Source organism: Mustela putorius, unplaced genomic scaffold (genome assembly GCF_011764305.1).
Source record: "Mustela putorius furo isolate JIRA1106 unplaced genomic scaffold, ASM1176430v1.1 tig00537350_pilon_pilon_pilon, whole genome shotgun sequence".
Classification (NCBI taxonomy): domain Eukaryota; kingdom Metazoa; phylum Chordata; class Mammalia; order Carnivora; family Mustelidae; genus Mustela; species Mustela putorius.
In genome coordinates, this window is record NW_025422471.1 from 10,803,432 (window position 1) to 10,818,818 (window position 15,387).

The following is a 15,387-nucleotide window of genomic DNA, read 5'->3' on the forward strand; positions in this document are numbered from 1 at the left end:
GTTTCCTTCACGCACATATTGACAAGCCGTATGCTTTCGCCCAAATTATGTTACCTTGTTTACGCCTTTATCTTATCCTAAAAAAATCCCAATTTTAGGGATATGGAAAATCACGTAGATGATGTGGCTCTTGATATCAGTTAGCAGGTAGTGATTTTTAGCTTGTTTCATTTTTAAACAACGTTCTTTATAGAGTGTAAATCACCTGTAAACTCTCTATGCAGACTGAGAAAAGCAGAAAAAAAGTAAATCTGATAATAGACTTTCTCATATAAAATAGAGCCTGTTTTTGTAAAATATCCAACTAATTTGGACTAAAGCTTTTGTGTGGGTATTTAATTATTCAGATAATCACCTTAATTTGCCAGTGGAAATACAACTACACCTAAATGGAGTGCAAGTTGGGAAGGTTGCCCAGTGCTTTTGATTATGTTTTATTACTTTACTCAGAATATTGGTTTCTCCAATTCTCTATTGTTCTCCATACACCTTTATTCCAGGCAAATTTATTTTTATAGCCCCAAATTGCACTTATGTGTGCATAAAATCTAAACTATGGATAATTCCAATTCTATCTTCTCAGACATTATCTGTCCCTGTATTCTAGATGCCCACTGGACATTTCCATTTGGCCCACCACAGTCTCAGACTTCATGTACCTAAAATCAAACTGTTATTCTAAAATTGCGTTTCATTTTTTGACTCTGGATTATCTGGACTTCCTGTCCTCTCCACGGTACCAACTTCTACATCCTTTTCCAACTTCCTTTTGCATTGCTTGTAGCAATGATCTTCAGAGATGCTTCTACTTGCAGTGTCCCTGTCTTCTCCTCTCTTTCTCTCCTGAATCCAATCTAACTGGGCTTTTGCCTCTAGCTCTCCCTGGAAACAGCTTTTAACACCGATGACCTCCATGTCATTAATTAAATTCAGTGCTCACATCCCAACTCTCTTTTTACTTGTGCTATCATCAACTTTTCCTGGATATATTTTCTTTCTTTGGTTTCTTTCTTTCTTTCTTTGGTTTCCAGTACCATCTTCTGAATGTCCTGCTATCTTTCTGGCTGATCCTGCTTAATCATCTTTGCTGGTGCCTTATCACTTGTCATTGGCAGATTGGACTGCCTTGTGGCTCAGCACTGAGACTTCTCTTTCAAATTTATATATATTTTTAAAGATTTTATTTATTTATTTGACAGACAGAGATCACAAGTAGGCGAGAGGCAGGCAGGGGGGTGGGAAGCAGGCTCCCTGCCAAGCTGAGAGCCCGACTTGGGGCTCGATCCTAGGACCCTGGGATCACAACCCAAGCCGAAGGCAGAGGCTTAACCCACTGAGCCACCAGGTGCCCCTCAAATTTACACTCTTTATGCAGTTGTCTTCTTTCAGTTTTATGGCTTCCAAATACTGTCAGTCACTTTGACTTACACCTTTGGCCTGAAACTCCCCTTTGAACTCCAGATATCTCTACTTGGATGATAAACTCACAAAAATAAACATCTCAGAATTTATATGTCCAAACTGAGCTTCTAGTCCTTCCTCCAAAATGTTATGTTTTTCACAATTTTTTCCATTTTCCTAAATCCTTTCTTCCAAATACTCAGGCCAAACACCTTGGAATAATCATCAGCGTCTTCTTTTTCTCTTATATATCCCCACCTCCAGTATATTGGTAAATCCTGTTATCTTTCCATTCACAATTAGCGGGATCACCTTGGAAAAAAAAAAGAGCAAAAAAACCCCACAAAAAACAAATCAACAACAACTGTCTACATAACTTGTAGCACCTAGTGCAAATAAAAATGTGAGGCCATTTACTAAAAAATTATTAAGAATTTCAAGACCATGACAATAGAGCATTAAATCTGAGGTAGAATCCTGCATGCCAGCCCAAGATACCCACCTATGAAGCCTGTTGACAATGTAATCATTGTAGCTACTCACCTCTTCCACTTATGTGAGATCCAAGCCACCATCATTTTTTCCGGAACTTTTTAAAGATTTATTTATTTATTTTGGGGTGGGGGAAAATGCACGTAAATGGGGGGAGAGGCAGAGGGAGATGGAGAGAATCTCAAGCAGACTTCATGCTGAGCATGGATCCAACATGAGACTCGAACTCATGACCCTGAGATCGTGACCTGAGCCGAAACCAACAATTGGATGATTAACTGACAGTACCACCTCGGTGTTCCAAATTATACATGGGGTCCACTCGGTGTTCCCATTCCTCCTCTTGGCCCTTTCAATGTATTCTCAACTGAGCAGGCAGAGAGACCCAACTAAAAGATAAATCAGAGAATTTCACCCCTTTGCTCAAAGTCCAGTGACTCCCGTTTCACTCACAGTAAAACAGCCATTTCTCTTTCCCCAACCTGAGTTAGTGTCATTGTGTCACACCTAGATAACTGCAATGTCCTCGAAGCCTTCTTACACCTGTGTCTTCTGATTGTGCTCTGCCTGCGTACCTTAGCAAGACCAGTCTTTCTGAAATACTATTTTTATCACTTCACTTCATAACATTCACTCCTTACCTTATATTATTTCAAGTGAAAAACTCCTCTGGTTCTTACAGCCCTCCACAGTCTACCTCAACTATACAAAATAACCCGTGGTCCATTTTTTCTCCATTCGAAAAGCTCCATCACTACAGTACAGCCAGTTTCAAATGCACAGTTGACACTTGAACAACATGGGTTTGAACTGCCTGGGTCACTTGTATGTGGGTCTTTTTTTGATAAATGCAGTACATACTGTAAATGTATTTTCTCTTCCTTATGATTTTCTTAATAACATTTTCTTTTTTTCTAGCTGACTTTATTGTAAGAAAACGGTATGTAATATACATGACATACAAAATGTGTGTTAATCGACTGTTTATGTAATTGGAAAGTCTTCTGGTGAACAGTAGGCTATTAGTAGTTAAACTTGGGGGGTGTCAAATATTGTATGAAGAGTTTCAACTCTGTCAGTGTCCCTACCCCCATGTCCTTCAAGGGTTAACTGTATTCAACATTCACCTATAATCCTGCTAATACTATTTTTCTTAGTAGGAAGCATTCTTTTTTGCTTTATGCCTGTCTTGATCAGGCGCATCCTCCAAGGTTTACTTTGTTTCTACTTTCTCCCAAAACCTTCTCTGATGACCCTGGTTCTCATGGATTTACCCTGCGTTCTAGTATATTGAACTTAGATTTTGGTACTACCTACTTTGACATAAAGCTGGACTCTATTTGGTCACTGAATAAGTACCTTTGGGAGCGTGCCTGGGTGGCTCAGTTGATTGAGTGTCTGACTTTTGGTTTCAGCTGAGGTCATGATCTCAAGGTCATGAGACTGAGCCTTGCACACTGGGCTCTGCACTCAGCGGAGAGTCGGCTTGGGATTCTCTCCTTCTGCCCCTCCCCTGGCTCATGCTCTCTTTCTCTCTCAAATAAATAAAAAAAAGAAGTTCTTTTGTTTGTTTATTTTTGTTTGTTTGTTTTTTCTTAAATAAGTACCTTATGCACTGCACTGCTGAGCCTAGGGAAAGTGCTTCAACACACATTCATTTATTAACTTGTTGTAGGCATGATAGTAGACCATCTAATAATTACTCATTTACTAAACATATTATATGTGTTAACAATGAGCTAAATATAAAACAAACCAAATCAGACCTTTTTGGAGTGTAGCAGAGATGGCATGAAGAATACACAAAATATTAAGTGTTATCATTTATCGAACATTTGGCAAACACTGTTCTAATGGTTTTATGCAGGTTAGTTTATTTAATCTTCACAATAAACCTCTGCATTAGGCATCACTGTTTTTCCATTTTAGCTATGGGAAACCTGAAGTTTGAAAGGGTTAAGGAACTTCATCAAGAACACAAAGCTAGGAAGTGGGTAGAGAACAGACTTGAACTTAAGTAGCCTGCTTGCAGAGCCCATCCACTGGGCTGAATTGCCTCTCCTAGTGTTCATTTGTTTGCCATGAAATTGTAAGGCCCCAGACCATTCTCATAATTTCAGTACAACGTTTCTTATATGCTTTGCTAAGCTACAAATCATGTCTTTTCCTTTTTGCTGTATTGGAGAACTGTGGAGGCTTTGTACTTTGTTTCAGACCGAGAACCAGAGAAAAACAGCCAAATATTCACCCATTTTCTCGGTGGTGGGCGCTTGGTAAATTGCTCTGGCCAACCCAGGGCCAACATGGTTTATGCATAGGCCCATCTTTCAGTCATTCTACACTGGGGGAAGAATTCCACGTATTTGCCAGTCTTACAAATTAGTTTCCAGAAAGACTTATTTTCAGTAGTTGAGTTTAAAAACATTCTAAATTACATTTACTACAGTTTGTTTCAAGCTTTCTTTCTGGCCTATCTTTCTGAGTTGCAGCTTAATTTTTCACTGTCTCATTTTAATTTCTCTCTTTCTTTCTAGATTTCATCCTCTCATTCATTATGCTTTGTCTCCTTTCTGTTTCTGGCTTTTCTTCCTGCAGCTGGGCTTTTGTTGGAAGGGGTGGACACAGCTGCCCAACCGTTTTCACATTCTTCACTGGGATGATTTTCTGGAGGTAAAACATCATTTAAGTATTACTCTACAATTAAATATTTCTGTCGTCCTCAAATTCTGAGTCTGACAGTGTGCCAATAAGACCCTTTGCCGTTGTTTGTATTGGTTTGGATCGTTCCCTGTTTGCATTATTTTATTTGTTCTGGGCTGGTTTGCCTTTTATGTGGTATTTTGTTAGAGGCCTCATTTCCTCTTTCTATTTTATCTCAAACACCAACTTGGTTTTCCTGTTGTCTTTCTTTTTTACAGGGGGAGATATTCACTGACTACTTTCCACTACACATTTTGACTGCTTTTTAAACAAAATGTTTCATCGGTTTGATGGGCCAAGTTTTCACAGGGTTTGGGGGGCAGTCCTGGAGGCAGGAGTTAGACTCTTTCTCCACCTTTGAAGATTCTAACTTGTCTATTAGTCTTTTGGATTGAAGCAAGAATGGTTTGTATTGGTAGCACTACTTAAGGGCACAGTGTTACACCATAAGAAAGTAATTTGTGCCGGAAACTTTAGACTGCCTGCTTTGAGTCTTCTTTCTTTTTTTTTTTTAAAGATTTTATTTATTTATTTGTCAGAGAGAGAGATCACAAATAGGCAGAGAGACAGGCAGAGAGAGAGATGAGGAGAAGCAGGCTCCCTGCTGAGCAGAGAGCCCTATGCGGGACTCGATCCCAGGCCCCTGGGATCATGACCTGAGCCGAAGGTAGAGGCTTAACCCACTGAGCCACCCAGGCGCCCCTTGAGTCTTATTTCTAAGCAGAGGTGTCTTTTAATCTTTCAACAGTTATCTTAGAGTGGCACATTAGCAGACTTTTCAATGGAACATTAGATATTTAAATGTCCAATTCTTATTAATGCATTGAATAGCGGTTATTCATTATGCCTAGTTTATCTCCAGATAAATAGGGAGGTAACAGGGTACTTGAGTCAAAGGCTGCCATTTAACATTTACAGAAGGGAAATGGAGGAGCTGGTCCAGGGATAACACCAACATATTTAACAACCATGATCACTTGGGTGCCTGGGTGGCTCAGCAGGCTAAGTGTCTGCCTCTGGTTCATGTTATGTACTCAGGGCCCTGGGATTGAGTCCTGTATTGGGTTCCCTGCTCAATAGGGGTCCTGCTTCTCTCTCTGCCAGCTGCTCCCCCTGCTTGCTCGCTCTCTCTCTGTCAAATAAATAAATAAAATATTTTAAAAAATCCAAAACAACTACAATCACCAGTGAATGAATGGAAGCCAGTTTCAGAGTTGGGTCTTAGAGAATCCTATCATGCTCCTACTTAAGACTTTGATTGCTAAATTATTGGGAGGCTGGAGTCCCAGTAGAGGGCACCAATGTGTGTATATGGGGGAACTTGTGTTAGTGTGGAATTAGTCTAATACTTTCATTAAGTAGATACGTGTTAGTCTAGATATGTGTTAGTCTTGGGTAAGAGTGTGCTCACTGTTGATTTATTAAAAATAAATCAGGTGTTCCGACATTGTCGTCTCTTTCCGAGTTACACAGTGTGATTCACAAGGAGGAGCATTAGGGTGGCATATGATTTTCCATGGTGGGTCCTAGTGAAATGTGTCCACATCACATTTGATCTTTTTATTTATTTATTTTTTAAAGACGTATTTATTTATCTGACAGAGAGTGAGAGAGAACAGGCAGGGGGAGCCCCCAAAGGAGAAGGAGAAGCAGATTCCCCACTGAGCAGGGAGCCTGATGCAAGGCTTGATGCCAGGATCCTGGGATCATGACCTGAGCAGAAGGCAGATGCTTAACTGACTGAGCCACCCAGCTGCCTCAATCTTAGATTTCTTTAAATCGAAGTTCTCAACTCTGTGGTGTTCAAAGACTACCTTTGTCTGCAGGAGGTTTTTTTTTTTTTTTTTTTATTTTGAAGGCAGTGAACTTGGAATTGGGTTTTGTTTGCACCACTTATTAACTGGAATTTTGAGGAAACCTCTTAATAACTTTGATTTTCATGCCTGGTGTTTATCAGTAAAAAGAAGGGAATTGAATCAATGAGCTCTAAGTTCCCTTTAAGATTTAATATTCACTACTCCTATTTAAATGCCAGTAAGAAGGACACCTGGGTGGCTCAGTCCATTTATTGTCTAGCTCTTGGTTTCAGCTTAGCTCATGATCTCAAGGTCATGATCTCAGGGTCATTAGATTGAGCCCTACATGGGGCTCTGTGCGCAGTGTGGAGTCTGCATGAGATTCTCTGCCTTTCCCTCTGCTCCTCCCCCTGCTTATGCACTCTGGTTCTCTGTCTCTCTAAAATAAATAAATAATCTTTTAAATAAATAAATACCAATAAAAAAACTTATTTAGCCTGGCACCTAACAGGAGATTGAGTAAAAATCAGCTCTTCTTTCAGGATGCATAGGAAAAGAAAGAGTATGACCAACTTCTGGGCATATAAACCATCCCTGATAATTCTATACTCATTTTTTTCCACATGTCCACTCATATTTGAAGACTATCTAACTAAAATCTTTTCTTCTCCTTTAATTTGAATACAGATCATACAATGATTGTGTAAAATAGTTTTTCTCTATATATTTGCATTTAATTACATTCCAGTTCATCATTGTAGCCTTTCCACAATGAGGGTACAGTTCCCCTTCATTCTTCTCTTTGCTTATATGGAAGATGTAATTTTCAATGTTGACTTCAATTGAAAGCAGTTGAACTTTGTGGAAGTTCATTGTTTAGATTGCATTTGTCATTCTCAGAATCATGCAGAAGGAGCTGTTTTTCACATTAATGACACCTGTGCACTAGTCAGAACTATTCACATGTGATATAAATAGTCCATGCTTTGGTGAGAAGGAGGAAACAAGAAAAGATCATTTCTTCTTAAACTTTAAAACTGCTCTGAAATTAATCTGGATCACACCTGAGAATTCTGTTAGCTTTTGGCATTTCCATGGGTCTCTGAAGCAGAACAGCTAAATTGTTTAGGTCGTGTGGTTCTACCCTCACCCTGATAACCAGTTTACAGACAGAAGCTTAAGTCCCTAATGATCACATTTTGATAATGCTCTTACTTAGACACTAACTCATGATCTTTCACACGAAACTAAATATATTCCCCTTAAGGTTCAGACCAATATTTTGCCTGTCCTAATTATAGTATCAGTTATCATGCTTTAGGTCTTCTGTGACAAACATGCCATTAAGGAGGAAACTGCCCTTAAAAAAAAAAAATAAGACCTTTATTTATGGTTGAGGTTCAAAATATTTTTATTGACTTTAGGTATAATCTTTCTTAGTTCTAATTTAGCTGGTTCTAATTTAACTATGTAACTAATTAAAGGAGGAAGCTAAGAACCAGAAGCAGAAAACAGAAAGAGGGACTATAATAGGGAATATCCAACTTGATCTTTTGGCAAAAATGTATTTGTTTTTTCATTTACTTATCTATCCACCATTAAAGATATATTTATTTGGGATTTAATATGTTCTACACAAGTGCTAACTTTGGTAATATAAAAATTCAGGAAAACAGACTTTGACCCAATGGAATTCATCTTTTGGGATACATCAAAGATATAAATTATTATAATGTACTCATGTTTGTGAAACTACAGGATCTTATTACAAAGCATGGTGATAATGACAGTAAGAAAAAAAACTATATAGGTCCTATCCATGCCAGACAATCATCTAAGCATTTTATATTTCACCTTTTATGATAACAAGTATGAGGTGAGTACTATAATTATCATTCTCCTGTTACAGATTGGAAACTGAAGTATAGAAGGTCACTTGTCCAGTGCCACTCAATGATTCTAGGTCCATCAAGAGGAACCATTTTTCATACAGTGATGATTGAACTTTCTCAAAGAAGAAATAGATTAGCTCCTAAGAACAGTCATAAAGGACCCAGCGCATGGCAACTACTGAGACAAGTAAGTACTTCTAAAATCACATCTAGTATAAGGATGTTTCTACTCACAATATCTAGAATGTTTTATTCTGCTTCTATGGGTTTTGTACTCTGCATAAGGCTGCAATGGGCACAAGTCTGAGCATCACATTTCTCTTTACAGATACATGTATGTCACAATTAAATCTTGATTTTAAAAGTCTATTTTTGGAAAAGAGTTTACTTATCAGCCAATGAACTTCCCCACTTTCCTATCATAATCGATACTGATTGGTCATATATTCAATAGGATATCTATCATCTATCTATCTATCATCTATCTATTTACAGGGACAGAGACAGAGAGACTTATTTATTAGGAGAAACTGGCTCCATGACTATGGAGACTGAGAAGTCTCACAGTCTGCCACCTGCAAGCTGCAAGCCAATAGTATAGTTCCAGTCCAAGCATGAAGGTCTAGTCCAAGGACAGGAGAAGACTGGTGTTCCAGCTCAACAGCCAGGCACAAAGAATGAATTCTCCCTTCCTCTGCCTTTTTGTTCTATTCTGGCTTTCAGTAGATTGGCTGATACCCACCCACACTGGGGAAGAACATAAGCTGCTTTGCTCAGACTATTGATTCAAATGCTAGTGTCTTTGGGCAATGCCCTCGCAAACACATCCAGAAATAATGTTAAATCAAAAATCTGGGCACCCTGTGACCCAGTCAAATTGACACATAAAATTAACCATCCCAAGTACCAATGCATGAGCCATCTGATTAGCACCAAGTATCAGGGACCCAAAGTGGGGGAGCACCTTTGCTGCTGGCTGATGTCCAGGTACTTTAGCTGTCAGCCCGCAGACATCTGTCTGGATGGTTCCCACTGCCTGGTGTTAGTTTGCTGATGCTGAAGAGTGCTAGATAAACTTATCATTCCAGTCAATCAAGAGAAGAATCATTAAGGAAAATAGTCATTCAGCTTGTTTACATAGAAGAAAGCTTGTTTTGTAAGGTTAAAATATTACATGATCTATTTTCCACCTAAAATAATTATACCCAATTTTGATGAGAAGGCAGGGAAATGAATTCACTTATCATAGTTGTAGGATTGTAAACTGACACAACCTTTTGTGAAGGATATATACACAGATTTTGACATGAAAAGTTATAATAGATGTACACGAAGATAAGGGAATCATTCTTAAGTAAAGATACTTTATTGTAAAGAAAAAAATGGAAAATGTACCTGGTGTAGGGGTTTAGCCAGGCAAATTATGTTATACCCAAACAATGGGATACTATGTAGCCCTTTAAAATATCAGATTGTGGCAGATTATTGATTGAAGTAAGGAAAAGTTGATACTATATTTAGTATTGTGTGAAAAAACAGCCTAATAATATATTAACGTATTATTAGTATATAGCAAACAAAATATCTGATATATAATTTTTATAAAGAAAGGTAAGCATAAATGTAATGCAGAAATTCTTTTTTCTGCTTGAGCATTCATTGACATGAATTATATAACTAGAAAAAACCAGATGAATGGGTAAAGAAGATGTGAGATATATATATATATATATATGTATGTATATATACAATGGAATACTTCTCAACCATCAAAAAGAATGAAATCTTGCCATTTGAAATGATGTGGATGGAACTAGAGGGCATTAGGCTAAGAAAAATAAATCGGTTAGAGAAAGACAAATACCATGTGGTTTCACTCATAGTGGGGACTTAAGAAACAAAACAGAGAAACATAGGGGAAGGGAAGGCAAAATAAAATAAGATGAAAGCAGAGAGAGAGTTTCTTAACCCTAAGAAACAAATTGAGGGTTTTGGGAGGAGGGGTGGGTGGGGAGATGGGGTAATTAATTGGGTGATTGGCATTAAGGAGGACACTGGATGTAATGAGTACAGTGTTCTATGCAAGTGTTGAATCTCTAGGTACTGAGTACCCAAGTAATGAGGAAGAAATCCAGATAAAACCAAATCAAATGAAGTTTCTCACTCTTTCGTCATTAAATTACTTAATGTTATTAGGTTTTGTAAACCTGGTCCTTCTCATCCAGATTTGAGCTACTCTTTGCCCACACCATTTATGGGTTCTTTGGCTAATGCCCTGCCTGAAGTCTTTAATAAAGATTAGTATAGGTTGTTTTTACTTGAATTAACTAGTCTACTTTATTATCATTTTCACATATGAGAAAAGGGCTCATAATTAATAAGTGCCAGTGCTTTGCATTGACATTAATTTCATTTCAGTCTATTCTAGACAAGATCGGGCGCATTCAGGGTGGTATGGCCGTAGACTCATTTCAGTCTATTCTAGATCAGAAGACATTATATGGCAATACTCAGGCTGAGGCTGGGCCACAGTATGGGGCTTAGCTCCCATAAAGTATCCTGTACCATTTAAAAAGTATGAGATTTTTTGTATAAAAATACAGATATGGGGATTCTTTTGAAAAACAGGTATTTGTCACAATGCAGTTTGAGTTCCTGCCCGACAGTGATGAGCTGGAGGGGAGCAGCCCTGGTCCTTTGCAAATGGGCACACTGCTCTAATCGGCCCTGTTTCCCACCACTGCTTACTTCATCTCAAGGATGAAGATCCCGTGATCCCTGGCTCAAATCCCTTGCCTAAATTTGTAGGCATTTTAGTGTGCTATCCCATTTTGAATCACCTTAATCTTCATAATTTTGAAGGATAAGGATGATAGAATTGAGAAATGAGTATTCTGTCTGCTGTCTTAAGTAACATTATCTAGATGGCAGCTGGAGAGAGAAAGAAAAAAAGAGATGGAGAGAGAAAGGGAAGGAAGGAGGGAAAGAGAGAGACAGGGAGAGACAGAGGGAGAAAGAGAGGCAGAGGTGGGAGAAGTACACAAAAAAGGCATTTATCAGAGGAATGCATATAATGTCAAGAAAACGGATATTTGGGAGACTTTTTTTTTTTTTTCTGGTTTACAACTTTATCAATGTCCATACCTAATTACTTTATTTGTATTTGAATAGTTCAATATTTATTCTGTTTGTGCTTTAACATAAATAATTGAGTCTTTTTTCCAATTGTCTCAAGGTATAGAGGCAGAAAAATAATGAAATATTAAAAGAAAACTAGCTTTGCAAATTTATTGAAATAAAAAACAGAAAAACAGATTAGCTGAAAGTCCTACAAGGGACAATGATGCTCCAGCCCATTGGGACATTGAGGGATCAACCAATGTGCCATTAAATAATAAAACCCGTGAGGTGGCGATGCGGGAGAATAAAAGCCTATTAAAGGGCTCCTAAGAGTTAAGGCTCTTGCCAGCAGAGCCATCTGTCAAGAGATTATAGAGAAGGAAATTTCTGCAGGAATTTTCCCTTGGGACCGGATGAAGTGCCAAGAAAAGGTGTGTGGCATCAGGAGTGAAGACAAACTCTGAGAGTCTTCTGCGGTGCTCATCACAGAGAGGGAACCATCAAGCCACTGAATGTCAGGGAAGAGGAAAGGAAGAGCAGACAGGGGAGTCTCTGCATTGTCTCTGGATGGAGAACCAAGGTCATAGGAAAGAGAGTTCGTGAAAACAAATCTCTTTAAGGTAAGTTAAACTTTATTGCATTGGATTCTGAGAATTTTCTGTAGTTCAAAGACAATGACGTCATTGACTGAATTTCATGGGTACTAGTAAAATAATGAATATGAAGTTGATGAGTCAAATTACAGAAGGTAATCAAAAATACTTGAGCCAGAGTAGGAATATAATGTGTTTTTTGCTTTATGTTTTTGAAAGCTTGTATCTTTGGAGTTTATGACAATACCCGAGATATTTATTTATAAGAAACCCTAATACACTGTTTTTACTTATTTCTTCTAAATAAATGCTGGGTAAAAAGTAATCAAGATGGGCTCATGAGTATTTGCCTCTAGAGAATTAAGTTCATGCCAGGCTGTGAAATAATTAAAAACCACACAACCGTGAAAGTTATAAGAGCTAATAATAAGGGCAAATATTTCATGAAGTTCCTAGAATCATGTCAGGAAAAGATACTTTAATTTATAAGATTCTAAATAGATATGAGTTAATTTCCTGACCTATGTTCCTATATATGTTCTACTTTGTGTTCTTTTAAAATAATATTCCTCATATCCTTTGTGATTGGCTTATTTTCCTCCCCTTTTTAAAATATTAAAGTGTTGATCATAAAGGTAGAATAAAAATATCACAGATTTTTAAAAAACTACAGATTTATTTAGACTACAAGATAAATGTTACATGTTTTTTCCTTTCTTTTTTTTTTTTTTAAGTCAGAAAGACAGTTGGCTCTGTAAATGTCAGGAAAATAAACATATAAGAAGTATATTTTATCCTAATTTAGCAAATGTTTTTAAACCTGTAATACTGATAAGAAATTGTTAATCAGAGATAAGGATTAAACACAGTTTAATTCAATTTTATTTTGTCCCTTGTAGGACAAAATAAAAACAGACATTTTGTTTAACCCATTGGTTACTTAGAGAAATGGAGATGACATACATATAAATTCTAAACAGGGGCAAGAAATAATTTTATCCTGGGAAAGAATACAAAGTCAAATAAAACAGAGTTAGTTCTGAGTGATCACAGTAATCCAGTGTTCATGTTGGCACTGTGCCCATATCAGATTATTGTGTCTGTAAATGGGAAGAAATTACTTTGTGAATTTAAGTTAAATTATTCTATGAATTCAATTATAGTGGACAATTAAGTTCAATAACCCTGGCTTTTGAATCTTCCTTCCTCTCCTACACCAAAACAAAATGAAACAAAACAAAAAAGTCTGAATTTGCCTGAATTATCAGGATATTGTTTAAATTCTTTTTATTTCATCATTTCATTTATTCTTCCATTCACTCATTCATTCAACCAATATTTAGCAAGCACTGTTTAGCTGGAAGGTATTATTGGGCTAGCCACGAAATAATGAACGTACAGGGTCCCTGCTCTCAAGGGGCTTACAGTCCCTTACATGGCACATAACTTCTGCTTTCCACTTCAAAATAAGTTGAGAGACAAATATTATTTCGCCAACAAGAATTTAAGGTTAACAGAAGTCAAGTGATAGCAATAGGAAGCATCCTGTTCATATTATAATTCCGGACTTTCAGTACGTTGATTGTATTTGTACTTTAGTATCTGAAAAAATTCTTTAAATTAGCAAGGGCCAAGATGAGCATCATTTACTCTGCTCCCGTGTTTTCATGAACTATGGTGTGTGGCTCTTTAAAAAAACTTGGAATAGATTAATTTTATGTGCAGAAAGGACAAAGAATTTCTATGCCACAAAATGTAGACTCAAATTCTACTAAAGATTTAGAAATGCTACATTTTGTTTGTGATCAAAGACTTATCCCTGAATACAAGAATACTTCTCTAAATATTTGAAATTGGAAATATAATTCTTACCTGCTATATCCACTATTGTTTCTACGATTGATTTGGGGACCTGTGTATTTTTAACATTTTTGGAAGTATTACAATGGTTGGTTCTGAACAAAAGTGATACTTCAGTTTTTGAGTTATGGAGATCCTCTCTGGGATCTCTGCCAGAAATAATGAAGTTCTTGCTTGGATGAATGGGTCTGGAAACTGTCACTTCAAATGAGATGTGCTTATTATAGAGCACAATCATCCTATCTTTTCCAAAATAATAAAATACTAAGTTCAGTAGTCAATATTTTGATAATGTAACATATGTACAAAAGTACAAATAAGACGTTCTTATCATAGAGAATGGGTTAGTCAGAAGGGAACAGGTTGGAATTAAAAACCCATACAACTATGAGAAATAAAATCTGGTGCATTAGGATAATAGTTCAGCAGTCCGTGAGCAAAGAGAGCAACGGATTACTCTTGACTTTTTTTCTTTCAGATAAAATCAGTTAGGTTTCCAGTTAAGAGTTTGATATGTTTAATCTTCATGTATTGGTCACAAAACATGTTCTTTTTTTAAAAGATTTTATTTTTATTTATTTATTTGAGAGAGAGAGAAAGAGAGTGAGAGAGAGCATGAGAGGAGAAAGGTTGGAGGGAGAAGCAAGCTTTGAGCTGAGCAGGGAGCCCAATTCTGGAATCCATCCTGGGACTCCAGGATCATGACCTGAGCTGAAGACAGTCGTTTAACCAACTGAGCCACCCAGGTGCCCCACAAAACATGTTCTTATGCTATATAATTTTGAATGTTTCCCCCCTTTAATTGTCTCTTAAGTACATGGGCTCAGAGAACACATCATTTTTTTTTAATAAAAGATTTTATTTATTTATTTGAGAGAGAGAGAGTATGAGAAGGGGGAGGGTCAGAGGGAGAAGCAGACTCTCTGCCAAGCAGGGAGCCCGATGTGGGACTCGATCCCGGGACTCCAGGATCATGACCTGAGCTGAAGGCAGTCGCTTAACCAACTGAGCCATCCAGGTGCCCCAGAACACATCATTTTTGAGGCTCCCTGATTATTAAGAGTCATGGCGACAGCCTCCTACCTGCTTACCTACTAGCTGAGTGTTTTGTATCCAGAGAAGTGATAGAAACCCAAACTTGGTAATGTGACTCCTCTTTGCATTCCATAAATCACATGCAGCAGTGTGGGGTTGTAGTTAAGCAATGGGTCCTAATACCCAAACTCCTTGGTTTCATTCTTAACGTTGCTAAATACTACTTTGTGAGGGCCAGTCTCTTACCCGCTTTCCTTAGCTATGAAGTGGGTATAGTAATGGCACTATTATTATTGTGTGGATCGAATACGATAAGGTACTCATGGTACTAATGAGACTGCAGACCCTCGACATATTAATGATGGTGATGGTGATGATGATGATAAATGTTTGAAGAAATTCAGACTTTTCCAGGGCCTTTTCTGAATTCTTGCATCGCCTTTAACTTGGTCCAGTTTGGGAGGTCTTTACTGTGTGCCACCCAAGCCACCAAAGACA

The 15,387-nt window shown here is 37.6% G+C and overlaps 1 long non-coding RNA gene across 5 annotated transcripts in view; it reads left to right on the forward strand.

The window, feature by feature from the left end:
* The window catches only part of LOC123390419, a 331,180-nt gene that overhangs the window by 264,020 nt on the left and 51,773 nt on the right, over positions 1 to 15,387 (forward strand). For all 5 annotated transcript variants that reach the window (XR_006604991.1, XR_006604990.1, XR_006604993.1 and 2 more), the window contains 2 exons: positions 8,299 to 8,468; positions 11,795 to 12,021. This is a non-coding gene — a long non-coding RNA (uncharacterized LOC123390419). The remainder of the gene's footprint in view (positions 1 to 8,298; positions 8,469 to 11,794; positions 12,022 to 15,387) is intronic.